At 41.1% G+C, this 17,430-nt stretch overlaps 1 pseudogene; it reads right to left on the bottom strand.

Moving 5' to 3' along the window:
* Positions 1-404: 404 nt before the first annotated feature.
* LOC147421446 (uncharacterized) lies at positions 405-17,259 on the bottom strand (annotated as a pseudogene).
* Positions 17,260-17,430: the final 171 nt, after the last annotated feature.

Genomic DNA, 17,430 nt, shown 5'->3' with positions numbered 1-17,430 from the left:
TATGTTCCCAGGGTTGAAAGCTACTGTTTGCAATGTAAGACCTTGCGAGCGATGATTTGTTCGAGCACTAGCTACTTGCAATGGGAATTGGTATCTGGAGATTACGTTGAAGTAGTTTTTCTCGACTCGAAATTCACGAACAACACGTTCTACTGGGGTCCATTGTTTGTTAATGGTTGATGAATACAATGTTTGATTTTCATAGCGTTTTTTCTTTCCAATGATAGGGTTAGAGAAATGAACCCAGATTATGGTTTTTTGGCTTGTTTTTGTAAAGGTTTTGTACTGGTCTTCTGCTCCATTAACCAGTGCATCAAGAATATCCAAGTTTCCCGCGCATAGCTCGACAACAATACCTGTTTTCAGGCTTATTGTGGAGTGCAATCCTCCAATAAATTTGGGATCTATAGGAATGTTAATTGTTTTGTTGCATGAGTTATTTCTTTATCAATAGCGATGAAAGTTTGGAGTGTTCCCTCCATTTGATTGAAAACAACAAGATTATGAGTGTCCTTTTCTTTGTTGAAGTAAAATAGATGAGAAACTTGATGGCTGATTGAAACGGGTCTGTAGTAATTGTTGTTCAGATATTCCAAATCCTCAATAGTATGTTGTGCAGCTCGAAGCCTGTTAAGAATGTCTATGAACATTGGATCATTCTGTTGCATTGTTAGTGTAAGTTCATAGCATTGTGGATGAGTGTGCCAATACGATGGAGAAATTGCTTCTAAAAGTATATGTTTCTGTGTGAAGATCCAGCTATCCTTAACAGGGCTTGCCTGGCATAGACGTCAGGCCCATCGAATGGTTTATCATGAACGCGTTTGATTGCTCGCAAGCGTGAGTCGGCCATGGAGAACACGCTTGAGCCTATCAAAAACACCTCATCAAAAACTGCAATTCTCAAGTCTTTGTAAAAGAGAGAAAGGGCATCCAACTTTTTGGTACTCAAGCTTGTATGTGTAGTAGTAATTAGAGGCAAGTGAAGCATTTAGTGGATTGTCGCCCCGCCAATACTGAAAGCTACATTTCTTGTGTACGCCATGAGCAATGCTATTGGAGATTCTGGATTTGGGGGGTTTCTATGGTTGTAAAATCTTTGTAGTCCTTCTACTAACAATAGTAATGTGAATGTTTTTCCTGTTCCTGCACCTCCTGTGAGGAAGAGGTGTATTTGTTTGTCGGGTTGAATTCTTTTTTTCAGCATGATGTCGTCAAATATGTGTCGTTGTTGCTCATTTAATTTTTCGATGCCTGCGTGGAAGTCGTTATTTGCCATGGAGGTGTACTTGAAATGCTGTAAGTGGAAAGGCTTTTTAGAGCGCATATTAATCTGCAAGTCATTAAGAATGTCTGCGTGATCTGAAGCATGTGAGTTGTTGTTGGTCGTAGTAGTTGTGCTTGGGGTGGAAGTGTAATGCAACTCCAATTTGTCTATTGGGCTTGGGTCTTTATTGAACTTGATTTCATTTGATTTTATGAGTTGTAGATATTGGTTATATACATCACTTCATGTAGACGATTCTATCAAATGTTGGTTTTCATTATTGATCCAAGGGAGATATAGCAAGCATTGTTCTCTATAGTGGTCTTCTGGGTTTTTAAGAAGGTTATATTTGACGAATCTTATGATCCTAGATTTGCACAATTCTTTGTATGTTGTACCCTCTTGTTTAATTTTTGATGCATATTCAGCCAAACATAGATGATGGAGGCTTTGTGGTCTTTCAGCATATTTATCAATAATGTTTTGGAAGAATATATTTGTGTCGGATGAGTCAAGTTTTTGTAGAGATGATTTTCTTTTAAGGACCAATGCACGTTGATCAGGAGGGTTGGTACTTATGTATACAAAGTCACGAGTTGTGGAATGGAGTGGCAATGATAATGCTATGTAAGATGCTTGTTGTGCGTTAATTTGCTGTGTGTTGAGAATAGTGTTGCTGAGCTTACATATTCGCTCAATTGTTGTTGCATTATTGGCAACACAAATATTGAATTGAGATTTTATTGCTCCTATCAATGTGTTGTCGATTTTTGTCATGTATGATGTGCAATAAATTGCTGCGCCATGTGCATTCAAGACGAACTGAATATCGGTGTTTGCGTTCCATAGTGTCAAAATCATGGGGTTGAAATTGTTTATGTAAATGTCTTATATATCTCGTTTCAAGAAGATTGTTGTTGTGGATAGTGAGTTTGCTATTGCCAAAGTATATTCTTTAAATGTCAAATGTAGGCTTTGTATCCATTCTTGAAAGGAAAAGATAGTTTCAGTGGGAAGTGTATCAAGGCTGTTCTTAATACATTTAAAAGTTTTCTTGCTTCTCATTTGGTTTTCGTAGTCATTGACGGTGGGTTTGAGAATGATTGTGAATGGTATGGAGAACCTTGGAAAAGCGAACCGACAAGAATTGTCTTTCTTGAGGCAAGTTTTTCTATGGCGATGTGTTTGTATTTCATGAAGCTCTGATGGAAGCTTAGAGCTATCTGTACTTATGTACTTGTCCACAAATGTCACAATAGTATCATCTGTGTCATGTTCTAATAGAGGAGCTTCTTCAACCCATAAAAGACCATGATCATGTTGGCTGCCACGACTTTGAAACTCTGTCACAAAGAAATAATCAAGGATTTTCCCACATAATGTATTGTCGTTAAGTAGTATTCTTTTCATGGCTGTGAAGCAGTTAAGGTAGAAGCGAGCTGTTGTTACTGGATCTGCTCGTACCAAGCGTCTACGGAAGCAGCTATCGCTCTCATTACTATCTTATTTCAGCGGGACTAGTTGTTGCAAGGCATTAAGAATTTCCAACGTTTCTCAACAAAGGAAAATGTGACAAAGAAAGTTGGGGGCCCTAGTTGTCGAATCATACCAAAAACCTTTTGTTAAATTTCCTTTCTATAATCCGACGAGGTACGAAGCGCTTTGAAGTCTCTATACCCTAGTTGTGATGAGACTACTTTCTCTATGTTTGTGTCATGACAAACCTGTCCAGCACACAAGGTTTCTCCCTCGAGTTTTGCTTTGCAGAGGCGTATCCAAATGGAGGATAGTATTTTTTGTGTCATGATTTTCACTGATTTGAAAAATAAGTTTTCAATGTTGAAGGCAAAACGTCTATCTTTGTGCATCAGCTCCCATTTGGCTACTGCTTGGTAATTTTTAGATACGTGTTGGTGGTATTTTCTAGGCTCTCCAAAGAAGATGGTAGGAAAACTGAGCTCCTCACAAAACTCATCAGCAAACAAACCAAGTGGTGTGTTCCTCTCCGATGGTGCAATGTGCAAAATTTTATCGTTATAATCGACGACCTGCTCAACAGTAGTGATGCTGTGCAAGAGCACATCAGTGTCAATACTTTCCTCGTCCTCTATCTCATATGTGCTTGTGTCTAGGGGAAGTGATGAGTGTGAGATTTCTTGAAAGGGTGCAAGCCATTTATCATTTATGGTTATGTTTTCCTTTTTATACAGAGAGGTGTAAAAAAAGCAATGTGTGTACTCGAGCTTGCATTTGAGACCTATCAAGACTGAAGCCATTGTATTTTTCCAATATTCGCAAGAACATTGACGACACTCCCTCACAAACCATATTGGCCATCATAAGTTAGCTCTCGAATCTTTGCAAACGGTATGCGAATGGAGACTAGGCGTGCCTCGACATTGTTTAGTCGCATGATTGGCAGCAAGGGTTCGTTAAAGCCCAATGCATGCAAGCTCTCAAACAGCACCCTAGATTTTTTTATTTGCTTCTGTATACGCGACAATGAAACACAACACATCATCTTTTCCATTTTTCGCCTTTAGCATGTGAGTATAGTGGAGGAGTGAATTGTGTGACTTGCGAGCGAAAAAATAGACGCCCACATTTTTTGCATGGATATGTAGGTGTGTCATTTAGCTTCTTGAGGGATTTGTTCAAAATTTTGTTTTTTTGTTGTGGATGAATGGAAGCATGTTCCTTCGATGAGGTACTCTCTGCCAGCTTTATATGTCTTAGTCGCTTTACTTTTGTTGTAATTATAGAGTGTGTGGATAAAAAGTGGTTCCTTTTCAATAAAAAGATTTGCAATTTGAGTAGCCGGTTTATCCATGTTCTCTCTCCACAAGCAGGTTAATCCATCACACTTTGTAATTGTCCCGTAGACAAGCTTACGATGTGATGGCAAAGTTGTGAAAGGATAATAGATTAAGCCCATAGTACATGCATGTATAATTAGAAGTCCTTTTTTAAATTGTTCAATTGATTTTCCAATCACTCCTTGTTTGTTGTGGCCGCTTGTAGCATTGTGAAGGATTACAACAAGTGCTTTTTCGAATTTGTGAGAGAAAATATTTATGACTTCCATTGTGAGAGCCATCGATGTTTTGCAAGTTTCATATAAAGCATTCAATTGCACAACTCTTTCACTTAAGGTGTCATAAAATCTAATATCTAACCAACCCAAATGATTTTCTCATATTAAATTGATCACTTAATGTGGGAGAATAAACCGGAACAAATGTTAAGATATAGATATGTGCTTATAGATCTATCTCAACACGGGGCCAATAGTAAAGGGGCCCAAATGGGAGATGGTCTATCAAGAGCAAGGCTAACCAATGGAGCATAAGACCTTGGTTATCTTCATTGAAGACCTCCTATAATGTGTGTAAAAGTCCTTTGACCTTAGGTGAGCTAGGGCTGAGCTTGAGGTGGGAACCCGGCCCAAGCTCGAGGTGCTTGTCCTGCTTGAGGTTCTTGTCATGCTTGAGGTGCTTGATTAAGATGCTTGAGGTGCTTGACTAGCTCCATGCTTGAGGTGCTTGACTTGGTGCATGATTAAGGTGCTTGAGGTGCCTTGAGAAGCTTGCCTGAGATGCTTGTGGGAACACCCCCTACTTCAAGTGCTTAGTCATGCTTGATGACTAAGGGGCTTGCTCATCCAAAGTCAAAAAGATCCCTACAAGGAGGGGGGCGAGCCTACAAGGGGGGGGGGGGGGGGGGGGGGGCGGATGAGAGAGAACACACACACACACACACACACACACACACACACACACACACACACACACACACACACACACACACACACACACACACACACACACAAGGGAAGAACCATGCTTCAATGCTTGAGCTTGTCATCTCCTTCTTCTTCATTACTATGCTATTATGTATGCTAGCTCAAGAGTTATGATAAGTGAGGAACTAGCTCTTTCTCGTATGAAATGTTTCTTCTTCCTCTTCCCTACCCTCATTCCCTGCTAGCTCTCTCCACCTTCGAAGGTGTTTGAGGTCTTGGGACTGAGGCTTGGTATAGTTAAAGCTTTCTTCAAGTTTAGGTTATGCTATGATGGTGATGCATGAAGCTTTCCATCTTCATTGCTTCACCTAGGTCACAAGGAACACAAAGAATGTATTGTAACAAGTCTCTCTTTATGGGAGAAATCATAATACAAATGCCTATTGGAGGGGGGACCGGCTTCACATAAATCCGGTCCTCAACTGTTGTCATGTTCTCTAAATTCTCTCTCTTGAAGAAGTATTGTCTATGCAAAGTTAACTAATTGCTATGATTATGTTGCTATCTTCAATTATGTCTACCCGCTATCTCACAAAATCATTTCTTGAAAGTATTCTCATTAAATTCCGCTACTCTCAAATTGAATAGGCAAATTCCATTACATTGGTATCAGAGCATTTGGTTTCTCTTTTCTTGCTTAAGAAGAGAGGTCCTTAAGTAGCCTATAAATGGTTGATGTTGTTAATTATAATAGAGTAAGTGGAACTGGGATCTAATATTGGTTTTGTTAAGCCCACTATGTGGGGGATGGTGCACACCTCGGGAGCTTTGGACTTAATAATGGAGTCTTTTTAGACTTGCCTACGGCTTTACCATTATTGAGCCATAAGAAGTCCAAAAGGAGCTAGCCCTTGGCAAGTCTGCTATGTTAGACCTACTCCTCTACTCTCTATAATTAACCACTTTGAGCCGTGGGTGTAGATACTTAAGAGCCGATTTTCAAAGGCTAAGAGGAGTGGCAACTAAGGTTTTGTATTGCCAAAGCATACACTAAGTATAAACATAAATTTTGTTAACATGGCTGACAATAATCAAGAGAGTAGAATGAACATTGATAGCTTTGATTTTGCACATGAAGGTGCTAATGATGATGCTCCCATGTTTGTGAATTATCTCGTCACTAGGTTGCAACAAGCTATGGGCAACCCTGTTTTGCAAGCCGAAGTTACTCAACAACTTCGTGCTTATGGAATTTCCCTTCCTCTCCTAGAGGAGAGAGAGCTTAGGAAACAAAGGAAGAAAAGGGCTAGGAAGAGGTCACCCTCTTCTCCTTCTTCTTCACCTTCCTCCTCTTCTGATGAAAGTTATGGCTATTCTCCTAGAGAATACAAGAGGGGAGGACATCGCAAATCATTTCCTGCCTGGCGAAGGTCACAAAAGCTAAAGAAGTTCAAGGAGGGAGGAAAGAGTATCTCTTTTCTCACCTATGATGGCACCTTTGGTGCTACCGACAAAGTGTTGGCCTTCATCCAGCAATTTGATGCGGCCTTTGGGGACGAGGGCTTCACAGAGTCCTCCAAGCTACGCCATGTAGCTATGCACTTCCAAAAATCAGCTCGTCAATGGTGGGCTAGCCTTCGTGGCAATGGAGAAGCCCCAAAGACATGGAAAACTCAACGAGTTTCCATCATGAAGCAATTTCTTCCAAGTGATACTAAAGATAAAGTTCTTACCGAATGGCGCGGCTTGAAGCTTCTCTCTCATGAGTCTATCAACAAGTATGTAGACAAGTTTTGGGATTTACATCTCAAAGCTACTGTCTTTCAAAAGATAGACTTTGCTGAGCAAAGACATCAATTCTGTGCGGGATTACCTGAAGAGATGGCCGAATACATCAACTCTCAACGGCTCGATACTATTACCGAAGTAATCCACCACACCATGGTTGCTTCACGCATCAATTTCCATCAAGGGGCTAGACGTAATGTCAAGCCCATGGAAAACAAAGATAAAAATGATGCAAAGGGGAAATCCAATGCTCAAAATAATTCCCAAGGCACTTCCAACAACAACAATCGATCCAAGGAGAAGGGAGTTTACAAAGGTAAAAACAAACTCTCTCCTAAAGAGCTTGAAGCTTTTCGCAAGGACCATAAGTGTTTCAAGTGTGGGGAGCAAGGACATGGCTATCGTTCTTGCCCCAAGAAGAATACTCGCAATGAGACTCCTAGGGCTTCCACCATCGAAGCTCCAAAAGAGGATGGTCATTGCAAAGGATCATCACTTTCCTATGCATGGGGAAAGGTAAGAGAGCATGATGCCTTCATCTTGTTTGGCCCAGGCTCTACTCTCAACTTCATATCAATAGAGTTGGCCACCAAGTTGGGCATTCAAGCTTTTGAGATGGGAGATATAGTAACAGATGATGCAGCTTTCAAGGGACAACAAGCCTCCGTTACTCCCTTGATTGGGAAGTTGAGGCTTCATGTTCAAAGCTATGTCGACAAAGAAGACTTATTCATCTCTCCTCTCCAACATCAGGATGTTATCCTATGGGCACCATGGTTTGATCGCATGGCTGCCAACATGAAGTTCCTTGAAAGGAGAATTTACTTCACCTACAGGGGAAAGAACATGTATATAGATGCTAGTGAGCGTGGTCGCACTATTCCACTTGTAAATCCTCTTTCTTTTGATAAATCAATGAAGAGCTCAGTTTCTGCGTACATGATTTATGTCAAAGAGTCTCTAAAAGCTAATAATGTTTCATCAAATGAAAATGATAGGAATCAAGAAGAGTTAGACTTGTCTACTTTTCTAAAAGGATTCCAAGATGTGTTCATCGATGATATCCCTATGGACCTACCTCCAAAACGAGGGGATGATGACCATCGTATTGAGCTCCTTCCAGGAAGCTCACCGCCTAACAAACCTCCTTATCGAGTCTCACAAGCTCAACAAGAGGAGATTATGAGGCAAGTACATGAATTAGTAGACAAAGGGATGGTGAGGCCTAGTTCCTCTCCCTTTTGTTCTCCAGTCCTTTTAGTGCAAAAGAAAGATGGTACATACCGTATGTGTGTGGACTATCGAGCACTAAACCATATCACTATCAAAAACAGATTTCCCGTGCCTCGGGTAGAAGATATGTTCGATAAGCTACAAGGATCTACCTACTTCAGTAGGATTGACCTTAAGAGTGGCTATCATCAAATAAGGATAGTGGATGAAGATATCCTAAAGACCGTGTTTCGCACAACATTTGGTCTTTATGAATATCTAGTCATGCCTTTTGGCTTGACTAATGCACCAGCTACTTTCAATCGTCTCATGGAGAAAATTTTTAGACCATATCGTAAATTCACTGGAATGTTCTTTGATGATATCATCATCTACTCCAAGTCTTTGGAGGAACATAAGCAACATCTCCAAGTGATTTTTCAAGCCTTGAGGGAGAACAAACTTTTTCTCAACCAAAAGAAAAGTGAATTCTTCCTTCAAGAGATTCAATATCTAGGTCATATTATCTCTCACGATGGTATTCGTATGGATCCATCAAAGTTAGAGGTAATAAAATCATGGCCTAACCCAAGGAATCTACATGAGCTAAGAATCTTTATTGGTATGTGTGCATACTATAGACGCTTCATAGCAAAATTCTCTCAAGTAGCAGGACCACTACACGGCTTAACAAAGAAGAATGTTAAGTTTGTATGGACTACTAAGGAGCAAAATGCTTTTGAAAAACTCAAAGAGAAGCTTACTTCCCAACCAGTCCTCGTGCTTCCGGATCTCTCAAAGCCATTTGAGGTCCAATGTGATGCTTGTGGTGATTGCCTTGGAGCGGTTTTGCTTCAAGAAGGGCATGCCATAGCATATGAGAGCCGAAGGCTCAATAGTGATGAACGAGTCTTGGGCATTTATGAGAAAGAGCTTTTAGCTGTTCTACATACCCTAGACACATGGAAGCACTATCTATTGGGGACTCCATTTATCCTACGAACCGACCACCAAAGTCTCAAGTATTTCATGACGCAAACCATGCTTTCCGACAAACAAATGAGGTGGGCAAATTTTCTTTCGCAATTTAATTTCCATATTGCTCACATAGCTGGTAAGCACAATCAAGTTGCCGATGCACTTTCACGACGACCAAAAGTTAATGCGGTGTCTATAGCTACTCACAATGATCTATCCTCTATGATAGATGAGTATGCTACTGACCCTGACTTTAGAGACATAACGTCAGCCCTTGCTTTGGGGAAGAAAGAGGAACCATTCACCTTGCAGGATGGTTACCTTCTCCACGGCAATAGGCTATGTGTTACCCATTCCCTTCGTGAGAAGGTTATGTATGAATCCCATGCTCCTCCATATGCAGGGCATAGAGGTATTCAACCTACTCTCCGAGGAGTAGAGACGTATTTCTATTGGCCTACCATGAAAGTGGACATACAAGAGTATGTTTCAAAATGTGTAGTATGCCAAAAGACCAAGTATGATAGAGGGAAGAAACCTGGATTACTCCAGCCATTGCCTATTCCAAATTCACCATGGGAGAGTATATCCATGGATTTCATCTTTGGATTACCCAAGTCTATCCATGGGAATATAGGAATATGGACAATAGTCAACAGGTTTAGCAAGCAAGCACATTTTATTCCTGTCAAAAAGACTATTAAGGCACATCAAATGGCAACTCTCTTCATATCTCAGATTTTCAAGCACCATGGATTACCCACATCCATCGTATCAGATAGAGATCCTAGAATGACCAGTAATTTCTGGAAAGGTCTCTTTGAAAATCTAGGAACAAGATTGAATTTCTCTTCGGCCTATCACCCACAAACGGATGGCCAAAGTGAGATAGCCAATCTTACGATACTCGATTTACTCAAGACTTATGTTACCGAAGTAGATCAACGCTCACAATGCGAAAAGTATTTATCTCTAGTAGAGTATGCCTACAATAATACTGTCCATACTTCTACCGGGAAAGCACCTTTCGAGATCATAGAGGGAAGACCTAAAAGTCCCTTGCTACGTAAAGTACATGGGAAGATCTTCGCCGCCCATGAGTATAGCCGTGACCTACAAGAATCTTTTCAAAAGATTAGGGAGGCTATAGCCATCTCTCAACAAAGGCAAAAAGCTGCTCTGCTGATAAGCACAGAAGAGCCTTAATGTTCAAAGAAAATGATTGGGTCTTACTCAAGTTTCCTAAGGCTCGATTAAGGCAAACGACGGGCAAAAATCCTACGGGCCATCAAAAGTATTATGCTAAACTAGCAAAAAGATACTATGGTCCTTTCCAAATCTTGAAGCCTATCAATGAGACGGCTTATCAACTCAAGTTGCCCAACCATTGGCTTATACACAATTCCTTTCATGTAAGCCTACTTAAGCCCTACAAAGGAGAGCCACCAACTGAACCAATTATTGAAGACCGTCCCAAAGTCGAAGACCAAGAAGAGGTGCTACAACCCGAAGCTGTCCTTCGGCATGAAGACAAGGTACTACGACATGGTAAGATAATCCGACGGTATCTTATTAAGTTCAAAAATTATCCTTTTGAAGATGCTAGATGGATGCAAGGAGTACAACTTAAGGATAGTATGAACCTTGTCAATGCTTACAATGCTACATTAGAGTAAGCAAATGTACAAATTTCTTTTAAATGACTCATGTTTTTGTCTTATAAGACTAATCCTCTTTTTAATTGTGCACAAATTTAACTAGTATGCATGCTTAGAATCATGTTTGTGATGACGACGTCTCTCAAACACCAAGTAGAATTTGTCACTCTACTTTGGGAGAATGAAATGGACTAAAGAGCTAACATGCTTGCGGCAGCTATGTCTCCCAAGCACCAAATGGATTAGTCATCCATCTTGGAAAGATGTCGTAGGGTAAAAAAGGGATCCTCTACCCTCTAAGTACGATTGACTAATGACTAAGGCTTTATCTCTTCTACCTCATAGTCGAGGACGACTATGATTTCAAGAGAGAGGTAATGTCATAAAATCTAATATCTAACCAACCCAAATGATTTTCTCATATTAAATTGCTCACTTAATGTGGGAGAATAAACGGGAACAAGTGTTAAGATATAGATATGTGCTTATAGATCTATCTCAACACGGGGCCAATAGTAAAGGGGCCCAAATGGGAGATGGTCTATCAAGAGCAAGGCTAACCAATGGAGCATAAGACCTTAGGGTTAGCTTCCTAACCCAAATGATTTTCTCATATTAAATTGATCACTTAATGTGGGAGAATAAACCGGAACAAGTGTTAAGATATAGATATGTGCTTATAGATCTATCTCAACACGGGGCCAATAGTAAAGGGGCCCAAATGGGAGATGGTCTATCAAGAGCAAGGCTAACCAATGGAGCATAAGACCTTAGGGTTAGCTTCATTGAAGACCTCCAATAATGTGTGTAAAAGTCCTTTGACCTTAGGTAAGCTAGGGCTGAGCTTGAGGTGGGAACTCGGCCCAGGCTCGAGGTGCTTGTCGTGCTTGAGGTGCTTGTCCTGCTTGAGGTTCTTGTCATGCTTGAGGTGCTTGATTAAGATGCTTGAGGTGCTTGACTGGCTCCATGCTTGAGGTGCTTGACTTGGTGCATGATTAAGGTGCTTGAGGTGCCTTGAGAAGCTTGCCTGAGATGCTTGTGGGAACACCCCCTACTTCAAGTGCTTAGTCATGCTTGATGACTAAGGGGCTTGCTCATCCAAAGTCAAAAAGATCCCTACAAGGAGGGGGGCGAGCCTACAAGGGGGGGGGGGGGGGGATGAGAGAGAACACACACACACACACACAAGGGAAGCCCCACCTTGAAGAGGCAGCAAGGACACTTGTCAAGTTCCTCCTCATGTTTCCCTCATGGTGTGCCTGAAGCCTATTGGTTGGCCACCCAAGGGGTCCAATGATAATTTAGGATATTTAATTAATTGATTTTGCATTTATCAAGTCCTCTCTCTCAAAGGGGAAAGGGGGACACTTGTCCCAAGGCTACCCCTGTTGCTTGTAATGGCTCCTGCTTGTGATTGGCTAGGCCTGGAAGGGTCCAATGAGCTTCAAGCATGAGCTACAAGGGGGGGTCGACCCAAGCAAGCTAGGGGGGTGCTTAGGGGGTATACTCACCCACACACACTCACAAACACTCTCATTGTGTGCTATGCAAAGTGCAAGAGCTCCCTCTCCAAGCAAGTAGAGGTTGAGAGCCTACACCAACACTCTTGGCTATGGAGTGCAAATCCAACCAAGAGCCATGCTTCAATGCTTGAGCTTGTCATCTCCTTCTTCTTCATTACTATGCTATTATGTATGCTAGCTCAAGAGTTATGATAAGTGAGGAACTAGCTCTTTCTCGTATGAAATGTTTCTTCTTCCTCTTCCCTACCCTCATTCCCTGCTACCTCTCTCCACCTTCGAAGGTGTTTGAGGTCTTGGGACTGAGGCTTGGTATAGTTAAAGCTTTCTTCAAGTTTAGGTTATGCTATGATGGTGATGCATGAAGCTTTCCATCTTCATTGCTTCACCTAGGTCACAAGGAACACAAAGAATGTATTGTAACAAGTTTCTCTTTATGGGAGAAATCATAATACAAATGCCTATTGGAGGGGGGACCGGCTCCACATAAATCCGGTCCTCAGCTGTTGTCATGTTCTCTAAATTCTCTCTCTTGCAAAAGTATTGTCTATGCCAAGTTAATTAATTGCTATGATTATGTTGCTATCTTCAATTATGTCTACCCGCTATGCTCACAAAATCATTTCTTGAAAGTATTCTCATTAAATTCCGCTACTCTCAAATTGAATAGGCAAATTCCATTACATAAGGACTCCAACTGTGATGCAAATAACAATGAAGCTCAAGAGTGCGTGATAAAATTCGTTAAGTAGTTCTCGAACAAGCATTGTTGCATCATAAGCCTAAATGATCCAAAGCTTAAGTTTGTTTGCAACACACTATGGAGTGCTAGAAACAATTCTTGATTAAAAGGATGTGTCTGCATGAATATCATCTCAACATCTATCTCTTTTGGAATACTCAAATCAGTAGCATTCTCCATGTCTAGTGAAAATCGTGTGCGTGTGCTTGTTTGTTTCTAGGTGTGTGTCTCTATGTTTGCACACGTATGTATGCAAATATCGATATGGGTATTTGTCTATGTGTGTGTGTTTGTATCTCTGTGTGTATGAGGGAGGGCACGAGAGAGAGAGAGAGAGAGAGAGAGAGAGAGAGAGAGAGAGAGAGAGAGAGAGAGAGAGAGAGAGAGAGAGAGAGAGAGAGAAAGGAAAACAAAGAAGCTAGTCAGATTCTTGATGCAAATATTGTGACAATATTGAACAACACAAATATAGAATGGTATAGAGAGAAGAAGAGGGCAATGTTCGTTCTTTTGGATGTAATTGATATATGGAGAGACCAATTGAGGAGTAGAGAGAGAGAGAGAGAGAGAGAGAGAGAATCTCTTGTGTATCTGTGTGCCTATTTGTGTTTGTTTGTAGATGGAAAGAGAGAGAGAGAGAGAGAGAGAGAGAGAGAGAGAGAGAGAGAGAGAGAGAGAGAGAGAGAAGAGAAGCAGAGAAATCTTTTCAGCTCTCAATGTAGGGAGGAATTGAACAATACTTATAAGCACAACCACAATAGCTAGGAGCAAAGCCAAAAGTGTGCGAAAGCACGTTACAAAAAAGTAGGGGATGGAAGCATTGGTTTCGTTCAAGGATATAGATGGAACAAGGATGAAAAAGGTAGCGTAGCTAATAATGAAAGGCAAACATTCATAACACTAGGTTTCAATTTGATACGCCACCACGTGACCACTTGCATTGATCTTGAAGCGGCCAAAGCATGAGGTCGTTGCCAAGGTGTCTCTTGCCTCTAAAGCAGACTCAATGTAGATCTGGTTGAAGCTCCTATCCAATGCAAGGACTAAATCAATTGCTGCACCAATGACTTGCACATCGAGAAGCTTTTTGTCTTTTGTTACAATACGTGCTTCCAACTTTGGTGTCGTGATTATTGTGGTGTTGTTATTGCAAGATCCACAATAAGGTCCTTGCCTGAGTCTATAGACTTTTGTGGATTTACAATTTGAACAATGCTTCTCCAACAACACGTTATTGAAGTTGACAAACCGAAGCGTGCCAACAACCTGCACAAGATAACTATGTCAGAGATTTAGAGAAGACACTTGGAATATATCACTTTATCCTGTATGAGCACACCTCACGATTGTACCCCAAATTTTTGGTTTCAACCTGGAAGACAGCAGCAAGCTCGGCCCTGAGGTGCGCACTATGAACATACACTAGAATTGTAACATCTAGTATCGACAAGGTGTTTGGTTTGCCGAGGAATGCTCCAATGTTTCTTGCGACACACATTACAGGGCCATCAACAACCATCTCTTGAAGCAACTGTTGGCAGTCATCTTTGCGAGAGTTCACAAAACTCAGCTACAAGAGAATATTAAATATGTAATAAAAGAGTAGAAAAGAACAACAGAGGTAGATCAATTCTTACAAATGCCCTATCTGATGGGAGAGGACCATCTGCAACTAGAAGGTCACCAAGAGGCCCACCAAATCTTGACTGCGAGTTGTGCTTTTGTAAGATAACAAAAGCAAGTGTGCTTAACTGAGAACGTGCAGTTGAAGATTGTTGTGCACCTATGTCATCTAGAAATGCACGTATCTTGTAATCAGAGGCGAAGGTGAGGGACACCGGGAAAGGTTCTGATGCGCTTATAGCAGTTGTAGCATCAATGTACAATGAATACAATGCTGATCCCCCATCTGCTCTATTTTTGCGCCTGACAATTGGGCTATCGATGTGAACAAAGTCACTGAGGTGGAGCTTCTCGACGTAGAGCTCTATGTATGGATCATTGACCACCACCGTAATAGTGTCGATGCATTCTTCATCAACCAAGTCGACCTTCAAGTAACGATTGTATTTCAATTGGTCAAGGCCAACTTTGTAGGTGTCATACACATTCAATATCGTGCCCTCAATACAGAATCGCGGGCTTGAATCAGAGATGTTGGCAATCAAGAATTGTGGAAGAAGACTTTGAGCAAATGGAACAATGCTAAGATCAATAGGCTTGCTATCTAGTTGAGATGATTCACCTAGTCCATATAGGCTAGAATCTTGAATAGAAGGATCGACTTCAATTGGACTTGATCATTAGTAATGTTTAGAGGTGTGCCCTCAATATGGTTTGGGGCGATTGTTGCTTGCAGTGGCACCAAAGGCTCAATAGACAAAGGCTCAATATGGAGAGCTCTTCCCTCGTTCAATGCATGAGGCAAAACAACTATTTCAAGATATGCTTCCTTCTTGACATTAATGGGGTCCACCACAGCTTGCTTGGCTACATAATCCAAAAGATAGTAACATCAGCAAATAGCTCTACGAGTCGGTAAAACGAACCTCAAACAAACACACTTTTGAAAAACGAAAGCCTCACATGCAGACTTCACTGAGTCATTCAAATGGAACAGTGCGGTGCAATAGGCTTGTGGGGCTTATGGACCTCCTCCTTCGATCTTTTGTGAGGCGGCGATGATGTGCATGCAATTGGGGTCGCGTCGACACATTTGGCACTCGAGCTTGGAGCACCTTCTGTCAACCTTCGAAGCTCTATAGAAGATGAATTATGAGGACGTAATGGCTTTCACATATAAGAAAAAATCCGCCAATGATAGCTACAAACACAAGCAGTCATTTGCAACATAATTTTTTTAGCGTGACAACCTTTTTCGTATGGTTACTCGTTCGATATTAAAGTACCTAGAAGGTAGAGATGTGCTTGCAATTATAGGAAGATGGGTAATCATATGAGAGTGGTGAATGTACTTGTGATAAAGGTCTATGTCTACTTGAGAGAGAGAGAGAGAGAGATTGAGATTCAATGGTTATCTGATGAGAATGAGCACGTATTAAGCCTTGTAAGTGTCATGACATAGTACAAGATAGCAACTCTAATGCTCTTGCATTATGCAATCAACAACATAGGAGTTTTAAACCTTGTGCAAATGCAAGCAGTTTGGTCATGATGCAAGCAAGCTCCACACACAGCATCATAAGCACAGCTTCCTCTCAATAGTGAGAAAGCTAACTCTTGTTGCGCTTCCTGAGCTATATTAGCTAATTAGAGAAGTGATGCTATCAACCTAGTGCCACATTTTGCCAATCTTTTGCCGATGTGTGAGTCGCAGTTTGAGTTGTTGTCGTTCTTTTTGTTAGCAGCATCATGGGCGGCAACTCTGATGCTCTTGCATTATGCAGCCAACAACATACGAGTTTTCAACCTTGTGCAAATGCAACCTGTTTCGTTATGATGCAAGCAAGTTCCACACACAGTATGATAACCACATCTTTCTCTAAATAGTGACTTAAAGCTAATTCTTTTTCGGCTTTCTAGGCTATATTACCTAATTACAACAGCGATGCTATCAACCTATTGTCACATTTTCACAATCTTTCGTCGATGTGTGACTCGCAATTCAACTAGTTGTTCTTGTTTTTGTCAGCATTGTGATGGATCAAGACGCTCCGCACAAGGTAAGAATGAGAGACAAATGAAATCGACAATAGGGAAGTTGATCGAGCCTAGGCAAAAGGCATTCAAGGCTAGGCAAACCAAGCAAGCTGCCAAAGCTCTCGTTCGCCTCCTGCGGTCATAAAACCGTCAACACATAGAAAGGCCTCGGTCTAGGGTCTCACTATCTACATGTATTGCAAGAATTCGAACACTTGTTTCTATTTGATTTGATTGGAATGTCATCGAGAAGTTTTAGAGCCAAGACCAATAAGCAAAATTGCCACTTCCAAGCACCATGAGGGATAGATATAAAGTAACTCACCTCCTCACAACAAAAAATCCAAGATCATGCAAGGATTTAACAACAGGACAACACAACAACAAGAGAATGCCGAAAACAAAGATCACGTTTTCAACATATTAATCAAAACAAGCTTCGTTCTACAACAACATTCACCAATTTCGAAACGAGTTCGCATTCATAATAAAGATAAGCAAAAGGATTTGCGATACAAATTTCGTAATACTTTCTGCGACCAAAATGAGCAACTACAACAAGACAGAAGACTTCAATAACTCTCACCGCCTTCGAAATCCATGCTGTCAGCACCATCAAAATCTCCACTACTTACATACCATTCGCGTGCTTCGGTAGCAAAAGAACTAGCACTATGTTGTTTGGAAGTCATTGAGAAGGAAAGACAGTACTATTGTTGAATAAGCTCACAGTTTTTAAGATGGACAAATACATAACAATGGCTCCTTTTATACAACTCCATAAGAAGCCCTATACTGTGCCGTCCACTGCATGGTAGGCTCCTCATTGTCATGCTCAGCACAAGGACAAAAGCACCACTCCC

This window comes from Adiantum capillus-veneris, chromosome 27, assembly GCF_014529385.1.
Source record: "Adiantum capillus-veneris isolate H3 chromosome 27, ASM1452938v2, whole genome shotgun sequence".
In the NCBI taxonomy this organism is placed as follows: domain Eukaryota; kingdom Viridiplantae; phylum Streptophyta; class Polypodiopsida; order Polypodiales; family Pteridaceae; genus Adiantum; species Adiantum capillus-veneris.
Note: the sequence above shows the minus strand (reverse complement) of the source record. Positions and strands in the feature narration are given on the sequence as shown.